The 8,632-nt window shown below is 41.0% G+C and overlaps 1 pseudogene; it reads left to right on the top strand.

Annotated features, from left to right (window-relative positions):
- The first annotated feature begins 731 nt into the window (after positions 1 to 731).
- Positions 732 to 7,411, top strand: LOC132226737 (zinc transporter ZIP1-like; annotated as a pseudogene).
- Positions 7,412 to 8,632: the final 1,221 nt, after the last annotated feature.

The following is an 8,632-nucleotide window of genomic DNA, read 5'->3' as shown; positions in this document are numbered from 1 at the left end:
TAAGGGATTTGACTAGGTAATTATCTCTTCCATCTCCAAAACTATGGTTATAAGCGATAAAACTCACTTTGCCAATTTTCACTTTGCATTTTGGCAAAGGTCATCAAACACCTCATTTCCAACATTCAGCACATCTAATATCCCTGAAGGGCTGGCTATCATCTATGTATGCACTTGTATGTACACTTGTCCTCACAAGCCTGCAGACCTAGTCACATATACACATGCCTGGGAGTGGCACAAAGTACTCAGGGAATGTGGACATTAAAAAATTATCTTGGGAAATAATCATAGGATTAAGATCGTGCATTAAGGTCAATATGCAAATAATTGCATCAAGTATTGACTCTTTTTTATGAAACAACACCAACATATCCCTTAGGGACTAAACATTTTATCTTTTTCTCTTCGATGGTTGATTTTCTTTTATAGCTATAAAATGAAAACAATGAGCAATTATGATTTTCAAAAAATCTCAAGTAAATACAAAATTGTTTAAATGCTAAAACTATGAGTATCTTTCCCTTGTTGTGTTTGAGCCACTCATCTCAGATACATTGGTCACATTCATTAAGGCTGAACCTTATTTTATGAAATCCTGAAAATTTACTCTCATATAAGGGTATCTGGAGTTCTGCAAGAGCATTAGAATAAGCTCAATCTGTTCTTAATGTAACAAACTGCACGGTTCCTATGTGAACATCGCCCTTCCTCATTCAAAGTCAGACAGCATGAGAGTTGATATGACTCACAGGTTCCCGACACTGGTGGAACTAGTTTACATCTACAGCCCCTTGAATACCATCAAAGATGAACTTGATTCTTCCCAAGTACAAGCAACCTTTAGAAGATCTCGTTCTAGATAAGTTTAGCAATAGAATTAGATCAGTTAAAACCAGAAAAAGAGCTGAGAAAGCCGTTTTGTTAACCACCATGCTGTACCTAGACAAGTCAATATTTAAACTTTCTTACACAGACGTTTATACATCAAAGCAGCTTGGTAATGTTAATTTTGGTGAGGAATATCAACATCTTGATGATACACGTGAACGTGTAGAGACATATTTAAGCCACAAAGGAAGCCACAGATAGATGATCAATAGCATGTTATGTGAAGCCCGGGAGGCCAGGTTACATTTCCCTACTTCATTGAAATGTTGCCATTTTTCTCAGCAGTCTCAAATTCTAAAACTATTCTATATGTTCTCCTTTTTTTTCTTTTGTTAATCCTCACCCAAGGCTATTCTTCCATTGATTTTAGAGAAATTGCAAGAGAGGGAGGGAGGGAGGGAGGGAGGAGAGAGAGAGAGAGAGAGAGAGAGAGAGAGAGAGAGAGAGAGAGAGAAAGAGAAACATCAATGTGAAAGAGACCTCATCAATTAGTTGCCTCCCGCACTGGCCCCTACTGGGCCAGGGATTAAACCTGCAACTCAGGTATGTACCCTTGACCAGAATCGAACCTGAGCTCCTTCAGTGGGTGAGCCAATGCTCTAACCACTGAGAACACCAGCCAGTGTTGTTCTTTTTTAAAAGACCCTGAGTGTTAGAGCCATGGTCCAATGTATCTCAATATTTACACAGATAAATAGAATGAGTACATAGAAAGAAAATAGATGATAAAGTCCAATAGAATTACATTAGGACCCTGCTATGTAAATTACTTAATTTTCTTCCACCCAAATTTCTTCATCTGTTAAAAAAAAAAAAAGATAATAACCTGGGAATGGGAGGAAGAGGGGGCATAAGGGGGGTGGAATGGGAAATATTTGTACTACTATCAACAATAAAAATACATTTAAAAAAAGATAATCAAAGAACTAATAAACACTCTAGAGCAGCCGTGGGCAAACTACGGCCCGCGGGCCGGATCCAGCCTGTTTGAAATGAATAAAACTAAAAAAAAAAGACCGTACCCTTTTATGTAATGATGTTTACTTTGAATTTATATTAGTTCACACAAACACTCCATCCATGCTTTTGTTCCGGCCCTCCGATCCAGTTTAAGAACCCATTGTGGCCCTAGAGTCAAAAAGTTTGCCACCCCTGCTCTAGAGCAAAGACCTATTAGTACAGTGGCTAAGAATCAAATCTCATCATGCTAAGCTTGGAATCACCCTGTAGCAAATGCCCCAACACTGCCCCTGGTAGACACATCCCAGATTCTGTGGCAAGTTCATCACCCTTGGTAGTTGATGCTAAGAGGATGGGTTGTGGTAACAGGATGAGCTTTCTTCCACAATCCATCTGTGGCCCATACCTTCCTCCCCAATCTCCTGGGCTTAGGTAGTATGAAGGCAGAGACCAGAGCTTAATAATAACAACAATAGTATCATCTCCCTCAGATCCTTTCTGAAAGGAGGGAGTGTACAAATGTAGAAATAAATAAACAAATTACAGAGCAGGGAGGTGACCCTAGAGTGTTATGAAAAGTGAATAGTGTAGGTTTTGGAGTCATACAGATGTGCCCTCCGCCAATAGTTCTTAGCTGTGTGCTCTCCCATGAGTTTCTTAACCTCTAAGAGCCTTAGTTATTTCATATGGAACAACAATAGCTGCTAAAAAGGGTTATTGTTGGGATGAAAATATATAGTATATCTAAAATGACTTAGCCACATTCCCAGACCTGTTCTGTCCTATTAATATTAGTGTACTTCCAATGTGCACAGATACATTGACCCCGAAGTAGGAAGAAATGCAGAGAGAAGATAGAAATTTAAAGGTCCAAACAGCAAAATAATTGATGTGCTACTGGCAGGAGTACTTAAAAGTGTAAGGGATGGGCAAGGAGTTAATGCACCAGTCTAATACTGATTCAGAATTAGAAAAGGCAAAAATATGATTTCTTCAATTATGCCATGAATAAAAGAGGAAATGTGAGTTAAGAAAAGACGAAGAGCTACCCAAGACAAAATACATAAAAGTTTGAAAGGGTCATGTATTCAGTTAGCCCTTTACTACTAGCAATTAGCAAGTTAAACATAAAAAGAATAGTATTTATAGTGGAATGGGTTTTTTCTGGTAATAAAAGTAAAAAACAAATGTCATTTTTGAACATTTAAGTTCAGAAGAATAAAAACAAGAAAATAAAAATCACCAATTTATCTAAAGATATAGCATTTATTTGTCCATTTGTTTATTTATTTCACAAATAAACCAGGCACTGTTTCAAGTAACAAAGATCCAATAGGGGACAAAAGAAAAGTCGTCACTTCTCAGAGGGTTCTATGGGGGAGAGAGTACACAAAGAAAGTATAAATAAGTCACTTGGAAAAGGAGACATATGTAATACTTTCAACAACAAAGAATTAAAGAAAAATAATAATAATAGTCCTACAATTAATATAAATAAATAAAACAAAAGAGGTCTAAAAAGTCACTTGATGGTATGTGCTATTTTAAGATGCTGTCCAAGTGGGGAGGAAATATTGGAATAAGGCTAGGAGATATATATATATATATATATATATATATATATATATATATATATATATATATATATATTTGAATACAATAGGTTTATTAATTAGTAATATTGTTGTTTTGTACTTTTGTGTATTACAAAATATTACAAAATAAGTATATTTTTACTTATTAAAATAAAACATGTAAGTTAATATTAATGTTATTAAGAACCAAGATTTCCAAGTTAAAAAGATAAGAAAAAAAGAACTAGAATGTTAAACTTTGAACTGAGCTATCAATATAAACTTATGAGTTATCACATGGGGAGATGACATGTAGACAAATTTCTGAAGGTAGTAAAGGCACCAGCCCTTCCTGGTGGAGGTAAAAGTAGACAGAGAGGCTCAGTGGAAAGGGAAGGTGTTTGGTGGGCATTAGAAACAAAGGGAACTAGTGTGGCTGCAACCAACAGATTGAGGAAAAGAGTGGTAGAGAATGAATTCAGAGAGCAGAAATGCCAACTAAGAAGGCCTTTGCAGGCCAAGACATAGATCTGGCTTCTATTTTGGAGGCTTGGAGCAGAGGAGTGACAGGATTGGATATATTTTAAAGGCTCATTCTCAGAAAGGAGCATGGAGGGAGGAAGTGCTGATGGAAAGACCTCAGTTAAGAGATCTCAGCAGTGATCAAGCCAAGACTCAATGGAGCAGTGGAGATGGTGGAAAGTGATTAGATTCTGGGTCGTTTGAAAGGGGAGGTGAATGGATTTACTGTTGGATTGGCTGTGGATATGAAAGAAAGAGACAAATTCAGGAAAGATTCCAGATATTTGACTTGAACAACTGGATGGATGACTTTCCCCTTATTGAGATAAGGAAGACTAGAGGAGGAACAGATTTAGAGACTGGCAGCTAGGAATTAAAAAATTTGGATATATAGAGGTCAAATTTGAGATACCAATTGTCATCCATGTAGAGATGTTTAAAAATATCACTGATAGCCCTGACCGGTTTGGCTCAGTGGATGGAGCGCCGGCCTGCAGACCAAAGGGTCCCAGGTTCGATTCCAGTCAAGGGCATGTACCTTGGTTGCGGGCATATCCCCAGTGGGGGGTGTGCAGGAGGCAGCTGATCGATGTTTCTCTCTCATTGATGTTTCTAACTCTCTAACCCTCTCCCTCTCCCTTCCTCTCTGTAAAAAAATCAATAAAATATATTTTAAAAAATCACTGATAGCCCTGACTCAGTGGATAGAGCATCGATCCATGGACTGATAGGTCCTGGGTTCAATTCTGGTCCAGGCCATGTCCCTCAGTTGCAGGCACGTGTAGGAGGCAACCAATTGATGTGTCTCTCTCTCACATTGATATTTTTCTCTGTCTGTCTCTACCCCTCTCTTCTCTCTCTCTCTCTCTCTCAAAAAAAAAAATATCAATGGAAAAATATCTCCTGGTGAGGATTAATAAAAATATCACTGATACATGTATATAATTTATATGTTAATAACAAAGTGAGGTCATATACTCTATTCAGTTTTGAAATATCACAGGAGTATTTTTTTTCTAACCTTAAGTATTATTTTTAAACTTCATAATATTCAACTGGTAGATTTTTACCATTCCCGAGTTTTCACAAATTAGTTTTCACATTTATCATTATTATATATAATGCTTTGATAGCTTCACTGACTATCTCCATGTGGGACACATCCAAATATAGGGTCAAGAGTGTGAAACTTTTGAAACCTTTGATACATATTAAGTTGCATTCCCAAAAAGGAATACCAATTTATAGTCTCACTCTTAGGTCTGGGAGTACCTGCTTGCTTAATTATTTTTTTGCCCAAATTGAAGATGATCATTTTAAGTATATTTCCAGTTTTATAGTAAAAATTATCTATCAATGTTTAATTTGCATTTATTTGAATTTTAGTAAATTGCAACATTTCTTCATAACTCTTTTGAATTTTTTCTTCTGTATATTACACACTCATATCCTTTAAACTGATCACTTTTGAAATAAACATTTAACATTGAAATGATAACCATAATAATAATAGTAGCTAACATGAATTGTGCTAAGTGGTGCACTAAGCAATTGACACGTTAATCTTCACAACCTTATTAGTAATACTCATTGTTCAGACAAGAACATTTAGGATTAAAAAGGTGAGATGACCTGCTTCAAGTTACACAACTAGTTAGTGCATGAACCGGGATTTGACATTCTTACCCCAGAGCCCACCAGAAGTAATCATATTTAGTAATTTGAGAAGAGAACAAGTTTGGAGACCATGGAAAAGTTTGAAATGTAAGATCTGAATTTACTCAGGTAAGAATTTACTAGGACAAATAAATCCAGTGCAGAAATGTTATTTTAGCAATTCGACTACTCTGCTTAATTAAATATCTACTAAGGGCAAAGGTTCTCAGAAGACGCTGTGAGGAAATACAAAGAACAGCTTGACAAGCTCATTTCTAGCATGTGAACACCAAGCTTGCCACCCCACATATGGCTGCCCTATTATCAGATGGAAAGATCTGCTAGTTTTGAATTTTCCTGAATTATATGTAAACTTGAATCACTATATTTAAGAAGAAATGTTGGAAGAAAAATATGGAGTGCCTAAAATGATGCTTTTGGAGAGAGAAAAACATCAGTGCGAGAGACACATCGTTTGGTTGCCTCCCACCTGGTCAGGGTCAGGGATCAAGCCTGCCACTGAGGTACGTGCCCTTGGCTGGAATCGAACCCAGGACCCTTCAGTCTGCAGCCAACAAAACGAGGTTGGGCCCTGGTGACCCTCTGTATCTGGCCCATGGTCCTTGCTCTGCTCATGTCTGTCTAACTGCCTACCACACTAAGAGGTTTTGAGAGTCACTGGAGCAACCACGGCTACCTAGGGGAGCCAGAGCTCCTGGTGTGGAGCCCAGAGGCCATAGCCTCAGATCCCCCAGTGCCCAGGGGGCTGGAGGTGAGGTTGGGGGTCCTGGTGCTCCTTCTGGTGCTCACTCTCATCTGCAGTCTGGTGTCCATCCGTGTGCTATGCTGGGCTGGAGCTAACCCGGAAGCCTCAGCCTTCCGCCAGAAAGCCCTGAGCCTTGTAAGCTGTTTTGTCTGGGCAGCGGGGGCGGAGCGGGGAGTGTTCTGGCCACCTGTCTCCTGGACCTGCTGCCTGACTCCCTGTCTGCCATAGATGAGGCCCTGGCAGCCCTGAAGGTGATGCTCCAGTTTCCCCTACAAGAGTGTATCCTGGTCCTCAGCTTCTTCCTGGTCCTGGTGATGGAGCAGATCACACTGGCTTACAAGGAGCAGCCAGTGCTACCACCTCGAGAGGAGACAAGGGCACTGCTGGGAACAGTGAATGGTGGGCCACAGCACTGGCATGATGGGCAAGGCCTCCCACAGGCAAGCGGAGCTCTGGCAGCTCCCTCAGCCCTGCATGCCTGTGTACTGGTCTTCTCCTTGGATCTGCACTCGGTGTTCAAGGGGCTGGCAGTGGGACTGCAGTGAAACCGGGCTCGGGCCATGGAGCTGTGTCTGGCATTGCTGCTCCATAAGGGTATTTTGGCTGTCAGCTTGTCCCTGAGGCTGCTGCAGAGCCACCTGTGAGCAAAGGTAGTGGCTGGCTGTGGCATTCTCTTCTCATGCCTGACACCTCTGGGCATTGGGCCGGGAGCAGCTCTGGCACAGTGAGCTGGCCCACTGCACCAGCGAGCCCAGTCTAAGCTGGAGGGTATGGCAGCTGGCACCTTTCTCTATATCACCTTCTTGGAAATCCTGCCCCAGGAGCTGGCCACTACTGAGCCAATGATCCTCAAGGTCATTCTGCTCCTATCAGGCTTTGCCCTACTTACTGGCCTACTCTTCATTCAGGTCTAAGGGGCTCCAAGAGGGGCAGGAGAGATTGGGTACCAGGTGCCCTTGATCCACCTCCCCTCCTCAGGAATGGGGAAGGGAAGTATTGAGAACCAAAAAGTTCTCTGAGAGGTGGATATGCAGCCTTTGGAACAATTGACCAATGGGAAAAAAAGTGGGTAGACAAAAGCCTAGTCCACAGGCTGAAGGGACAAGGCATGATAAGTCCCTAGAGACATGATCAAGAGACATTAATATTAGGGAAGACACTAGAGTTCTAGAATCAGGCAAACACTACACACAGACAAACTGACACTGGGGAGGCTAAAGTTGGGCATGATACCCAGGTGCTTTGGGATGGAAGTAGAGAGAACACAGGCCCAGAGTCAGCAGTTCTCTTATTTCTAGCCCATTTCAGCCCTCTGTCATTTGGAGTAGACCCCTCCTAATTTTCTTAGTTCCTACTCTCACATCTATCTCCTTCTTTCCTTCTCCCAAGACACTAGTGCCAAGTGGCCTCTTCCTGCCAGTATTGGTTCTCTGGCTTCTCCAGTTCTGCTCGCTGTTTTTAAAGTACCAAATAAAATGCCTCCCTCTTTCTCAAAGTACAGTGATGCACTGAGCCCTACTTAGCACCTCAGTGAAGGGGTCCTCTTGCTCCTTATTTTAGTCCCATTCTAGGTGAGCCCGAAATGTTTGCTGATTTGGGGTAGAGGGAGGGTTGGCAAATCTGCAGGCCTTACCATTGCTGCACCCTGGAAATACTGAATATGGACATGATGCACCAAACAGATGATAAGCATTGAGCTGCCAAAATTTTTTATACCATAGGAGTCCAAGGGGGGAAGGAGAATGTTCACCCCCAGGGTTTATGTTTTTTTGTGGGGGGGAGGGCGGTTAGGCTGTGTACAGGGCCATATTTTCTAGAATCTATTTTACTTACTGATCTATTTGGGGACATGTTACCCAAATAAAAGATGTTTCTATAAAAATTAATTAATTAATAAGATGCTTTTGAAGGATAATTTATTTTCCTTATAGTAGATGCCCTCAAGAAATAAATAGTACTTAGACTTTAATATTTTTCCTAATATCATAAATATTTGTAGAGAGGACAGTGAGGTCCCCTCCTTCCTTTCCCACAGCTGGTCTCTGACCTCTTGGTTGTACTTTCCTTGGCAGATTTGTATATCCCCACATGCATCGTGAGCTGTGACCCTGCACAAGGCAGCATCTGCTTCGTTAAGATGACTCTTGTATTTCAGGATCAAAGTTTCACTCAAAGTAAGTAGGTGGCTTTGGCCCCCTGATCATCCTGCCGGTCGCCTCCCACAGAGGGAGTGGCAGTGGCAGCGGCAGCAGGGCGATGGGGG

Source organism: Myotis daubentonii, chromosome 2, assembly GCF_963259705.1.
Source record: "Myotis daubentonii chromosome 2, mMyoDau2.1, whole genome shotgun sequence".
Taxonomy (NCBI): domain Eukaryota; kingdom Metazoa; phylum Chordata; class Mammalia; order Chiroptera; family Vespertilionidae; genus Myotis; species Myotis daubentonii.
The sequence above is the reverse complement of the archived record's forward strand: the minus strand, read 5'-3'. Positions and strand labels throughout refer to the sequence as shown.